This window comes from Apus apus, chromosome 5 (genome assembly GCF_020740795.1).
Source record: "Apus apus isolate bApuApu2 chromosome 5, bApuApu2.pri.cur, whole genome shotgun sequence".
NCBI lineage: Eukaryota > Metazoa > Chordata > Aves > Apodiformes > Apodidae > Apus > Apus apus.
Genome location: NC_067286.1, coordinates 10,623,783 through 10,637,416, shown reverse-complemented (window position 1 = coordinate 10,637,416; position 13,634 = coordinate 10,623,783).

Here is a 13,634-nt window from a genome sequence, read left to right as displayed (position 1 = left end):
ATTGAATTGCCTAAGTCATGTTGCTTTGTTTTTAAAAGGTTTGGCTTGTCACTACTGATAGTTCAGTTCAAGTACTAACTGAAAGTTAAGTTTCCCATGCTGCTATTTCTGGTTTGCTGTGAGCATTAGCTATTCTCATTGTGTATGTTTTTATTCATGTGTTTATGGGCTGTTAGTAACCATAGCAGACAAAGCAGAATGTAGAACAGTTGAGATGTCTCTTATCGCAGCTTAGTTTGGTATCAAGTTTCTATATGTGGCCTTACCTAAACCTTACATACTTATTAACATTCAGACTAGAACAGCTATCATGCTTGTTGGGTTAGAGCAAAACTTTATCTTAACATAGTCTTGTTCGTGTTAGTTGCTTTGGTGGGAGATTTGTGAGAGTCAAGACTGGAAGCTGGAAAGCTTTGAAAAGACACACTTGAGGAAAATTTGTGGCCTTTGTAAGAAAAGATTCTCTTAATATGAGAATCATGACTCAGGGGTTCTCACCTCTTTCAGAATCACAAGGAAGCAGTTGATAGATGAGGTACATATGCTTGATGTCATACTGCTTCACTTATGAAGCTATGAAGAGATGTGAGGAAATTCATGCCACTGGCAGCAGTGGTAAGCATGAGAGTGACCAGCTTTTAACAACAGGAATGAAAAAACAGATGTACAGCACTTACGGCATATTGGAGACTCTTCTGCCTCAAGAATATCTGCAGTATCATAGCCCTCTCTCATGTTGTTAATTGTATCTTTCTTATGAAAGGTCTAAAGTTCTTGGTTTGGAGCTGCATGTAGCAAAATAAATTTTCTTTAGGTAATAATTAGTTCTTTATATGAAATGGCTAATGGGTCTTCAGATCTAACATCCAGTTGGAGAGAAATATTTTCAGTAAGTGTAAAGTAAAAGAGGTTTCCATACATCTACTGTCCATAGTCAGTGCAAATTTTTGAGCTTTCCACAGTCAGAAAGGAAGCTTGTAAGAAGAGGTTGTTACTTCAAGGGCTTAAAAAGCATTATATAGAAGAGGCCAATCAGCAGGGAAAGAAGGGGGATAGGAGATGCTTTTGCTTCTCTCTTCCTCTCCTGACCAAAAGGGAAAAAACCAAACAAACCTCAGGAGTCAACTTTCGGTTTTTCTTCCCTTTGATTAGGAGGGTTAATGGGAGGATAAAGGTTATATTAAAAGTCATGTGTTGCTCTAATTGGAGGGAAAGCTGTGTTTTAATTAATATCTTCTAATTCTTGGTTTTTGAAAATGCAGCAGTGGAATAACATTGCTGTCATTCTCTCTTGGCAGCATTCCTTGCCTTCTGAAGTAGGTGGTTGGCTTGCAGCTATTCCTGCAAGCCAACCATGAAATAAATTCCTTTATTTATAGCAGTAATCTATTCCAGAATAAAACATAGGGAATTACATGTGTAATACTGTGTTGCTGTAGTTGCTCAGTGTTTTATTCCTAGTTTCTGTTATGCATCCACTAACAAGGTGCGTGACTGTACAAGAAGTGTTTCCTGTTGAGCTCTGTTGCAGCTTAGCATTTTGCTGTCCTCACATGTGATCACATCTTATTTAGAATACAGTAGAAAAGGACTGTGTAGAGATTGCTGTTAGCAAGTAGCTGGTTAAAAAAAAAATATTAAAATTTCCTGAAATTATATTATAAACTAAACCCTTTATAGAACAAACACATCAAATATAACCTTAAAAATAATTAAAGTTGCTGAGTTGTGTGGTTTGGGGTTTTTTTGTGGTTGTGGTTTGGTTGGTTTTTTTAATCCACCTGCTCAAGTTTTTCTCATTCAGAGCCTTCCAGGTCAGTACTTGGTGGGAAGGAGTAGCTGCCACTGCTGAGTAAGAAGGAATCTTGTAAATTGGTTTATTTTCTTTCTAAATGTCTGCTTCTGCTAATTTAACTCTGAAAGCAACAGTAGTCTATCCAATAGAAGCAAGGTGCAGGAGTATACTTGGGAATGTGCTGCCAAGGGAAGCTTTGGACAAGGCAAGACGTGGTAGTTCTTAGTATAAGAAAGGCCTTCTTCTGGGAAGAAGTTGCTTTACATGTTAAATATTTCAGTGTTTAGTGTCATGTTTGTTGTAGCAAGGCTCTTTTCTCCTGCACAGATTTGAACTGTTACATTAGGGGTTGATAAGCAATTGACAAAATTTGCAGGCATTCTGAAACAAATTTCCTCCCTATTTTCTTTTGTGCATTTTCTTTGCTCTGACTGTATAGTGCTCTGATGATCTACTCGGTGGATAGTAGTAGTTAACTTACAGTACATTAATCTTGAATTCAGAAGTTACCTGGTAGAATTCCTACAGCTGGATCTTCTGTCAGGAAGGACACATTCGGTATTAATATGGGTAACAAAACAAGTTGACAAAATGGATGTGTAAAAGGGTATGTAACCAAATACTTACTCTTCTTATAGCTAGTAGTACTTATCACTCTCCTAATAAATCTGTCTTATTATTTAATTAAACATTAGCTGCTCTAGAGAAGAGGATTTGAAATGGAGGCAGAATCTCTGAGAACACTGAATATGGAAATATTTGAGAGAAATTCAAAGTATACTAAAAAAGCGTGGCATTTTTTAGTCTCTATGAATTTCAGTCTACAGATCTGCTCAAATTTTCTGCAGTTTATAGTAGAAATACTTGAAACTGTAGGAATATCATGGTTCCACTCTGGTTTTTAGAGCTCAGAGCACTGGTGTCCTGTCAACAGTGCAGTTCACTGGTCACACAGTATCTTCAGTGACAGACACAGTCTGGAGTGTTCTGGCTCAGCTATTTTCTAATGTGGAAGCAACTTTCTAATTTAGGTCACAGAGCTGGTACTAGAGAACTTAATCTTTGATAGTTGCTCATTCTGTGACAATAGGACAAGAGGTGGTCATAGTTTAAGAGTCTCTTGCAATGCTATATTCCCTCTGGCTGTTTCCACAAATTTATTTGGAGAAAATTGTCTTTAGTGTCTTTTCACCTTTGCACCTAAAGGTTCTGTCTATACAGGTACTGCTAAATCAGCAGACTGCTCTAAGCAAGACACTGTCAAGCAGAAGCAAGATACTAATAAATACCAGTCTGGACTTTTCCTTATGTTGGTGACAGTTTACTACTGACTTTGAAGATGCATCAGAAAACATGAAACAGGTCTTCATCCATCTCCAATCTTTCAAGACGGGTAACTGTTTTGTTCCAACTTTCAGTAGAGTTTGAACTGCTCTAAACTGGGTCTGCTGTCTGTATCTGCCATGCTGTACTAAATTATGTCTGCTACATGGCCTGTGGTCATGGGAGTCTGTGTAAGCTAAAGGTAACATTCTTCTTCCTTGTGGGAAACTGCCCTGGACCAGCTGGGGAGGAAGATTTCTTGTCAGCAACTATTTCCTAACATTAAAAAGGAAAGAGGAGTTACATCTCTTTTGGGTTTGCAGGAACTCAGCTTATTCATGCACAAATTCAAGTTGGTAATTTTAGTAAAAATTGACTTGACTTTCTCTGGAGACATCTTTAACTTCCATCATACCCATTCCTAAATTTTTGCAAGGACATACTTGTTAAGAAAACTTGTGCTTTGTGTTGGGTGGAAACTGCTTTTGGAGCATATTTGTCTGCTTTTGATGGTGTCCTAACAGAGGTGCTCAGCCTCTTCACTCTCCTAATGAGGTGGGATGTCTCTTAATATCAGAGCTTACTTCTGGTCAGATCTCTCTTTCAGATGACTATTACTTAGCTGAAGACTATGCTGGTTAGACAGTAAAAAGTGTTTCCTTAAATATATACCTGGATGCACTGGGTTTTCCACCTAATACTCATACAGATTAGTCCTCATCTTTATTTTTCTGTTGTCTTTTATGGTCACTGCATCAGGGGAATTCATGTGTGCTTGCAGGAATCTTAGCCCATAACTTTTTCGGAGTGTTCCTCATTTCTTTCTTCAGTCTGTAGGCTGCTCATGGTTTGTGCAAGGGGAAAGACTCTGACAGGCATTGGCTGAGTCATAGATATAAGGAAGGAAAGAAACAAAAATAAACAATGTGTCAGATTAGTGCTTAAAATAGATATTATTTATGGTCTTGCTACTTAATTACTTGGGTCTCCACATTTCTAAAATGGATCTTCTATTTTGGCTTTCTTTTGCTGTGCACTTACTTGTAGTTAATGCCCAGAGAGACACTCACTTTGTCTGTGAGTATTTCAGTTCCCATGGTCTTTCAACAGAGCAGAGGAAAGCTTTGTTTTGTTTGGTTTTGTGCATATGCAAGAGCTATTGATCTAACAACTGTAAAACCACAAAGTGGAAATTGTAACAGTAAAATCAAGCAAACTACATCAAAGAAAGAGAAAAAAATACATCACAGGAGACATGACCTACAGACAGAAAGTAATTCACATGTAAGAACAGCACTCCATGGTTGCAGTTGCAGAGATGCTTTCTTGTTATAAGCATCAGCCTTACCAGTGGAGTTTTGTGCATTTCTAATGGAAAGTTAAGTTTTAATGGGCCATACAGAGAAAACCATGCCTTGACCACCTCTCTCAACTGCTATGGTAAATCTACATCATGGATCTAAGCTGATTTTTCCAGTTCAATCAAATAGCGCTGTGATCCAAGAAGAACCCAAGTTTACCTTGGCTGGCTGCAATGCAAACTCGTACATAATAGAAGTAGTAACTTCTGTTGATGGTAACATCTGTAGAATCTACAGATAAATTATTCTCAGTGAAAAAGAATTGCAAATTTTAAATAACTCACTGTCTTGGTCTAATTTGGCTACAAAAATTAACAGTTACCTTCAACCCTACATTTGCAGAATGTTCTGTTTCTTTGTTGCAGATGATGTCATGTTTCTGCTTTTATACATTTTTGTCTTTGATATAACTTTTCAGAAATGTGTAAGAAAGCATAGTGGAGAAAGGAGGTGGGCAAAGAAGTGGGCTACAAATTGTGTATTAGGAGATGTGGATTTCATGGAGCATGTTCTCACTAATACCTGTGTGCCAAAGAACAATAACTTAAGTCTTCTTATCCCTTTCACAATTTGTGTGACTTGAATAGAATTTAAGATGCTTTGGGCCAGGATGATTTCTTACTGAGTTGTGCAGTTCTTAAAATACTAGAATCCAAAAATATTCAGTTCTCCAGCTGCTCTTCTAAAATAATATTTTTTATTAATTTGTATTGTTGTTTCTAATAATAAGGCAGTAACATATCTTGCTGAACTGTTGTAATGCTTGAACCATTTTGTTTTCTTATATTTGATTAGTTTATTGAAAGCATGTGTAGTCATTACTGTGGCAAAAAAAAAAAAAGACAAAAATAGAATTATACATATTGGGTCAATGTTTTTCACTCAAATTCTAGATGACTTATCCTTTGGTAGCCATTAACTCACAATGGGAGAAATGCAGTCTCCTATAATTCATGTCAGACCCTTTTTGCCGGATCTTCCAGGTCCTTGGAACATGAACTAGATCTTACTTGATTATAAAATGGTAAATACCATTGCTTGATTAATAGGATAATACAGCCAACATGTACAACAGCTGCTTTCTTCTTCATAGTAGAAAGGCTAGTGAAAATGATTTGGTTTTGGTTTTGAATGGTTTCATTTAAAAAGAGAAGAATTTAAACACATAATTGTACAATGAGAAAGGTTGAAATCCTGGCGCAGAATATGACTTAAAAATAAATTAGGGCTAGAATTGTCTTACAGAATTAAGTCCTTGTTGCTAAAAGCTAATCTTGTTGATCTCCACATTGAAGAACTAGATTTTGAGCCAGGAATACCTTGATTCAATTCCTGTCTTAAGTAAACTGCTACAAAGCTGCTTTGCTTTTACAGAGTACTTTCTGTAGGCAATTAATCAGTATCTTCTGGAAAACATCAACATAGGCTGTGGTTATAGTTGCTCAATCACTGAGGTTGCCAGATAATCATGTGTTTATTTTGTTTGTGGAAACTTCCCATGATTGTTTGTTTTTTTTAAAAAAACACCCCAAAACAATAAAAAAAAACCCAAACAAGACATTGGCAGGGAAAAGGGGGGGGGAAGAGCCAAAAACCCACTGAAAAAAACCCTAAAACCCAGATGAGTATAAGTGAGTAGCCTTGTGAATCACTGGAAAACTGGCAGCTAACTTACTGTAATGGAATTATCACACTGTAGTTAGCTTTTTTCAGTGTCTAGGGAAAAGAGAAGAAACTTTCCTGATGCCTGAAGCATAAATATACTAATACTTAGCTGGTACCTAAGGTAACCCAGTCTTGTAAGGTTCCAGTTCCTCTGTGAGTCACTGCAAAGGGTCCCAGTCACAGCTGAGTGACCCTTATTCCCAGAAAGCAGGGGCATCTCAGACATGTTTCAGCTTACAGGTTTCTTGCAGAATTTCTTGAAGAAGCTACCCAACTAAACGACTGTCTAGGAAACTTCTTTTCAGTATTTGAGTTGTGCTTGAGGCTGGGTTCTAGAAATGTTCATCTCCTCTCTTGGACCTGTGACAGCAGGGACCAAAGCCATATGCTTCCCAGCAGAACACAGGTCTGTGCTTCATGCTTGCTGGAGGCATCTCTGGCTCTGCAGAGACAGAGAAGCCCTGGGCAGAAGCTCATGACCAGGAACAGCAACGTCAAGAGAAAAGGGAGGAAGCCATCCTTGAGACAGTTTAAAAGAAGAAAACGTATAGCTGAACAGAATGGTATCAATTTCACATCAAGAATCCTTTACTTTGAAACAACTGATAGATCCTGACAAATCCTGTTACGTGGATTTATCTAGAGAAGCTTCTTTACAGAAACCTGCAAGCTCACATATGATACCATAATCAGTGTTTTGGGACTGAATTTGATTTGGTTGTTTTTCTGTTGTGGGTTAGGTGGGTTTTTTTCTGTTTTGTTTAAATTGTTTAGCTTTTGTAGATACAGGGAGAAGTTTGAAGCAAAGTCTTCTAGAGATGCTACACTGGAAAAGCAAATAAAAACAAATCAGTCTTCTTATATGTGTCAAGTTTTCTAATTCTAACCTTCAAGATAAATATTTTGATTGACCGTCTCATGTTTTACATTGAAAACGTGGCGCATATACAGGATGATGCCTGGAGAAGTATGCATTGATTTATTTTCCTTTATCATAGTATATCATAGAATCATTAAGGTTGGAAAAAACCTTAAAGATATAGAGTTAAAATATTTTAAATTATAAAATTATTAATAAAATAAAAATAACATTATTATTAATACAACAAAATGTACATTTGGAAGGATATATTGAAAAATACTGATTTTAAAGACCTTGAGAGACATCATGGTCAAGATTTTCTGTATGTCTGTTGCTGCTATTGTTTCTCCCATGTAGATGTGATGTATTTCCTGCATATCATTTTTCCTACAGATCCTGCATCTAAATTTAAAATGCTAATTAAGCAGGTTACTCTAAGTGTTGTTTAGAGAGAACTTCCAGGTTGATTTCTAAGTTTCTTTCCAAAAGATCAGTCAATCTAGACTGTGATAAGAAAAGAGAAATTCAGGGCTGGATAATTCAAATTCCTAAATTTTCCTCCACCAACCAAATCAAGACAAGATTCAGTGACTAAAAGTTGAAGATTATTTAAACAAGAAATAAGGTGTATATTTTTAATAATTAAAGTAATTGAAAATTGGTGGAGATTGACAAAAGTATGAAAGTCTCAATGTTCCCAGCTAGTTCCCAGAGTGGGGCTTGGTTTTTGAGGGCACAAACTTTAAAGCAAATGAGATCTTCAGTATATTAGCAAAATGGACTAATTCAATTTTAACTTCTAGCAATTCTAGAAACCTAGAAATCTGAATTTCTAGAACACACAGAAAATAAGAGTTTTATTGAGTGCCACCACCATGGTTTGAAAGTGGGCTTCAATGTATGTTCTTCCCTGTTACATTATTGCATTTTATTTTGTCCTATCAAACCACAATAAATGTATTTTTTTAAAAAGCCTTAGTCATGATGAACCAACAGGCACCTCTTAATACAACTGCTTTTCAGGGACAGTTGTGCTGTGCCTTTAGCAGCTCTAGTACATGGATGTGCCTAACCATGGCAGAGCACTGGGATAGCACACAATTTGTCTCTGGTATAATTATGTGTTAATATGAAATTATGACAAATTTTATTTCAGTGTTACATGGCCAAGTGACTTAGGTAAATTTCATTTATCTTCAGACATCTAAAAATCAGCAGTCTAGACACCTTGTGCAGACCCATGGACTGGCATTCCCAGAGGGCAAATCATCCTACCCTAAGATAATTACCTAACGTAGGTGGAATGAGTCACTTTCTGAGGAACCTGTTTCTGTCTGTTGCCTAAGGAATGTATAGATGTCTAGACACTCAACATTAGGTGAGTTAAATTTAAGAGGAATTCTACCCAACAAAACAGTAGCTCAGCCATAATCTTTGTTATTAATTGAATTAGTTTCCAAATTTAGATGTAATTTACCCATCTTCTTCTCCCCAAGAACAATCAGGGTCAAGTTTACATGAGCTTCATTACACTTTCTAAAACTTAAAGGGAGATTTCCAAGAACAGGTTGCACATACCTGGTACGCATCTACCAGGTCCCTTCATCTTTTGGCTTTTATGAGATTTGTGTGTGTGTGTGTGTGTGTTTGTTTCACTAAGGCTTTTTTCCATATTGCATTTTAGGTTTGATACTTCAGCAAATGTCAACGTTGAGCTTTTTCTTAGTGTCAGCTAAACTTAAGGATTACTTCTTGCACATCTGTAGAATTATCTACCAAATTAGCATCTGAGAAATCAAGATGGAGCTGTCAGAAGTTTTGCAGCTAGTATGCAGAGACAGTGACACAGGTAAGCAGTGTGTAAGGCTCTTAGCCACTTCTATCCTGCTGCAGTGAGTTGGGGACTCTTCCTCTATGGGTGTATGTGCTGGTACCACAGAGATCTCAGGCTGACTTCTGTATAAGACTGAGCTTTCTAATGCATGCACTAGGTGCTGTAGAAAAGCCTTTCCTTCTAGTAACTGTTTCCAGAGTGTAGTGTCCAGTATCTCAGTTGTTATGTATTTTACTGCACAGGCAATAGGTGGATTACCAGGATTCTACTAAATCTTTTTAAGATTAGCTTGAATGTCTCCTATTTAAAGTTGAAATGCAAAGCTCATGTCAGAAGTAACATTACCTGAATTTCTGTTGTTTGACTGAGGAACACCCTGTTTATAAAAACAAGAGGGAAAGGAGGAGTTTGAATCAATTAAATTTCTTTTTATACACCAGATGATGTTTGCAGTCTTGTAGAAGAATATGTAAATTATTAAATTACTTGCATGATGGCCCTTTTCTTGAATTATTTTCCAGTCTTTCATGGTGATTTTCACTGGTGAGAATTGGGTAAGGATAGCAATGCAATAACATACACTTCAATATGGTTTATACTACTGATGCATTTTATCAGAGATATTCCAGCCACAGGACTGCTATGATCAGTGTACTCCTGATTGCAGTGGTTCACCACAGGTTTAACCTATTGAAGATACATGCCAAAACACAAGGGCAGGGGTGGGGTTTTCTTGGCTTGTATTGCAGTGTGATCCCTACACACATTGCAAATCTATTGAGCTATTTATCTAATTGGACTTATGAATGGCCTTTCATCATATCCAAATACTTCATGGTCCTGAAGGTTCTTCAGGTTGGTACTGTTGCAACATCAATTCTATGGTTGGATAACTACGGAAAATTGCAGGTCACCCTGGAAATGTTCACTGGAGGAAATGAAACTGATATATTGACCTAGTGAGCAATCATAGTTACCTACATCCTTCTGGAAGAAGTGCAGTACATCTACTCTAGCTCTCATTATTTTGTCATGCTTGGCTTTTCCTCCGGAAGACTGGCTAGAGCTCCACTTCAGAACAGTTTTCTTTGTATGCAATTGAGACCGTCCTATATGTCTCAGATTGGCTCTCTGTGCTACAACTTTTGAGAATATTTAAAATGTCAGCTGTACATTAATACAGTTCCTGTTGTTTTGTTGCACTGATACAGGGAAGGGGGACTAATTAGTATTAATGCTTCTACTACGAATCTGAAATATTAACTCAGCAAGCAATGTAAGCTTGAAGTAACTGAGTGAATGGCATGCTTAAGAGGAACAAAAGGAATACAAGTAAATGGGGATACATACAGTAGATACATAATGTACATATATACAAAATATACATTTGTGTGTGTATATATATATAATCTGTAAAAAACTAGGCCTTAAGTACTTCCCCTGCTTCATGGATCTGGCTCAGAAGGAACACAGGGATGGCCTAATGTGCATGCTTGGCACCTTATTACTTTGCTGTGGAGAGCAACTGTTTTCTAAAGGCACAGCTGTGAACTGATTCTTTAGAACTGATTTGTGTGATGCCACCTTATTGATGAATCATAATGGCAGTGTAGCATCACAGCAATCTGCTACATTCATTTCCTCAGAATGTAAATTACCAACACAAAAATGTGTTAGACTTCGGGGTTAGAATTTGTCTAATATATAGGAAAAATGTTAAGAAACCAATTCCAATTAAGTATATTTTCAAGTATCTGATCATATCATGGGTCTCTGAGCTGACCCAGGTGACAATACCAGCCCTGGCTAAGAGCAGAAATAAAGCAGGCCTCTACCACAGTGAACTCTTAACTATGGTGCAATTTAGTATTATTTTGAGTATTACTTCAAATCTGCAAGAGTCCTCTCTCAGAAAAGCCAGTTACCCAGAGTTCTACACTGTAACATGATTAGATCTTCAGCTGTCCATGGAGTCTGAAAGAACATGCAATCATTCCTTAAAGGGTTAAACAAAATCCCTATTGAAATGCAAATCAAATCTTAACTTTTAACTCTAATACTCTTGCTAACTTACCCATAATTCCTCAAATTTCACTTCATCCTACCAAAACCATCTAATTTATTACAGAAAAAAAAATCTATAGTCTTAATCCTCCAGGTACTTTTATAAAACACGTATAAGATGCCTTCTCCTTTTACAAACTTAAGTGTTATGCATAGCTTCTTAGATAATACAATTCTGGGAATACTTCACGTATCAGATCCTTCAGGCACTTGCACTGCTAGCATAAACAAAACTTAAATGTCAGATTTACCTTGTTATAAGCTTCAAAATATTTGAAGATAGAAGTCCCACTCAGTTGTTTTCCTCACTCCAGCCATGTATTTAGTCTAAGTGCAACTCTGTTGTCATGGCTACTTAGTCAACCCATTAAAAATAACATTAGTCTCCCAACTACCAGCTGCACAGAATTCATTAGAGGAAATGGAAGTGGCCTCTATAAAACGAATCCAGATGAGCCTTTACCTCTTCAACATCACCACATTAAAAAGCCACAGCTCTGAAGGGACTCCTTCTACTTGAAGAATCTTACTCAGTCCCTTATTCAGTTCAGAACCTCAGAGATAAAGGCCTGATTTTCTTACACTGAATTCTTGGTTATTTAGATGTGAAGCTTATTCTGCATTCCTGGAAGGGAGTGAGCCCAGGGAGATACTGTAACTGCTTTGTATTGTACTAGACAGCAGTTTTTCCATGCAGCTATTTTTGAAGCAATAGCTAGCTTTCTTTGGATGCCTTGTCTTGGTTGTTCTGGAAGCAGATGCAGAACTCTCAAAAGCTCCAAGCCGTATTAATAGATTCTCGTTTAAATTACTGCTACTAGCTCTATTAATCCCTAATATCTGCAACTAGAGATCTGCTTTTGCAGTGAGCAGCTTCAATCTCAGCTGTACATGGTTATTTCTATTTTGCTTTTGAATGTACATTATATGAGTGACTGCAGCAGTTTAGATACTCCTGTAAGGAGGCTTTGCCACCCTGAGTTGAGCCAGCACAGGCAAAACCACCATGCCTACTTTCGGTCTCTGCTCATTATCATTCAAGATAAAAAGCAGCCATGAGAAAGTTACTGGAAAACATAGCAATTTATGTGAGTTGAGGGAAAAAGTCTTTTTATACAAGTGCACTTGATAATGAAGTACTCTGTGTAAAGCAATACATTCTACTAGTCTTACATTCTAATTTCTGCATTAGTACAAAATTTTAATTTTATTAAATGGCTTCGAAACTAGATTGTATTAAATGCAACCAATTAATTAAGCAACTTTTCATAATTAACATATGGGTCTCACATGGTGAAAACTTTCAAAAAATGCTTGAGCCCAGGCTGTTTTAACCAGTGTACACTTAAGACCTCAGCAATTCTGTATTGTTTCAACAGAAGGGGGCATACATCACCCTTTTCTGCTATAGTATGCACCCTGCAAAGAATTTAACGCTGCTTTATTCTCTCCCAAACATTATCACTGCTTTCCCAAGTCTGGGATGGTACTGTGCCCACTCAGCACTTGAGCTGTTAACCTTGGCCAGACCTGTCTGTGCCCAACCTCCTCCCGCTCCCCACCCCCTTAAGGATTCTTCTTGCCTTTTTCCTCAAGAAAAATGCCTGTGCAGTTAAGTGTTTTGACTCTTCAAAACTGATCACACTTTACTAAAATAACCAAATTTATGTAACTTAAGCACCAGGGACACACACAGCTTGAAGAGATCCAGTCATCTACTGGTAAAAAGTGACACCAGTTCAACTACTATACTTAGTATTTCTTACAAAAATTGAGCATTCATGACTGGTCATTTTCTGTAACACCTGTAACTTCTTTTGCAGGTATGAATTGACTCATTTAACTGGACATGCTGCCACGAAGCACAAGACAACTCCAGCACATAGAAGTGAAGTCTCTGGAATGGCAACTACAACCTAGCTCAAGTATGTCACAAGGTAAATTTAAAGACTCTTAATATGAAATGGATTCAATATGCAATGTTTAAACTATCCTCCTATGAATAATGTTGTGCCTCGTATTTAACAAAATACTAACAAAATTAATACCAACAAAAATCCATTATAATTGATCAGTGTACTGGTTAAATTTTAACTGTGACTTTTGTATTTGAGTATGCTCTACTTAAATGAAGTACAAAGCAACTGTTAACAAGCTACATGAAATCAGACCAACTGAACATCCATCCCCTGCTCCAAATTGACTTAGGAGCACCACAGTCAAGCACTCAAAGCAAGATTAAAATGCTCCCTTATCTATTGAAGTACCCTTTTCATCCACACAAGGCCGTTTTAAGAGGCATTTTTAGAATTTTCAAGAAACCAGATCTGCTCAATACTAACTGCATGTGAATTTTGCAGTGTCTCACGATAGACACTTTCTATTTTTCATGTTCTATTTCATATTATTTGGTCATGGCTCTTCTAGTTTTACATTTCTCTAACTGCTTCTAACTCATTTGTCACAACCAAGTAGCAAAGCCTACAGAAACTGCAATTCTGAAAGAGCAGAGTTTGGAACAAAGGAGCTAATGAATTCTGAAACTAGACATAATCCTCTATTGCAACAATGGGTATTTAACTGCAGAAGCTTAACAGACACATACAACACCCACTGGAGAAGCATCTTTATTTACACAAGAACAGACATGAAGTGAGAGGCAAACCCTGCAGCCACTGTACGATCTACCATTGACTACATTACTTGAGACAGTAAATACTTTCATAAATT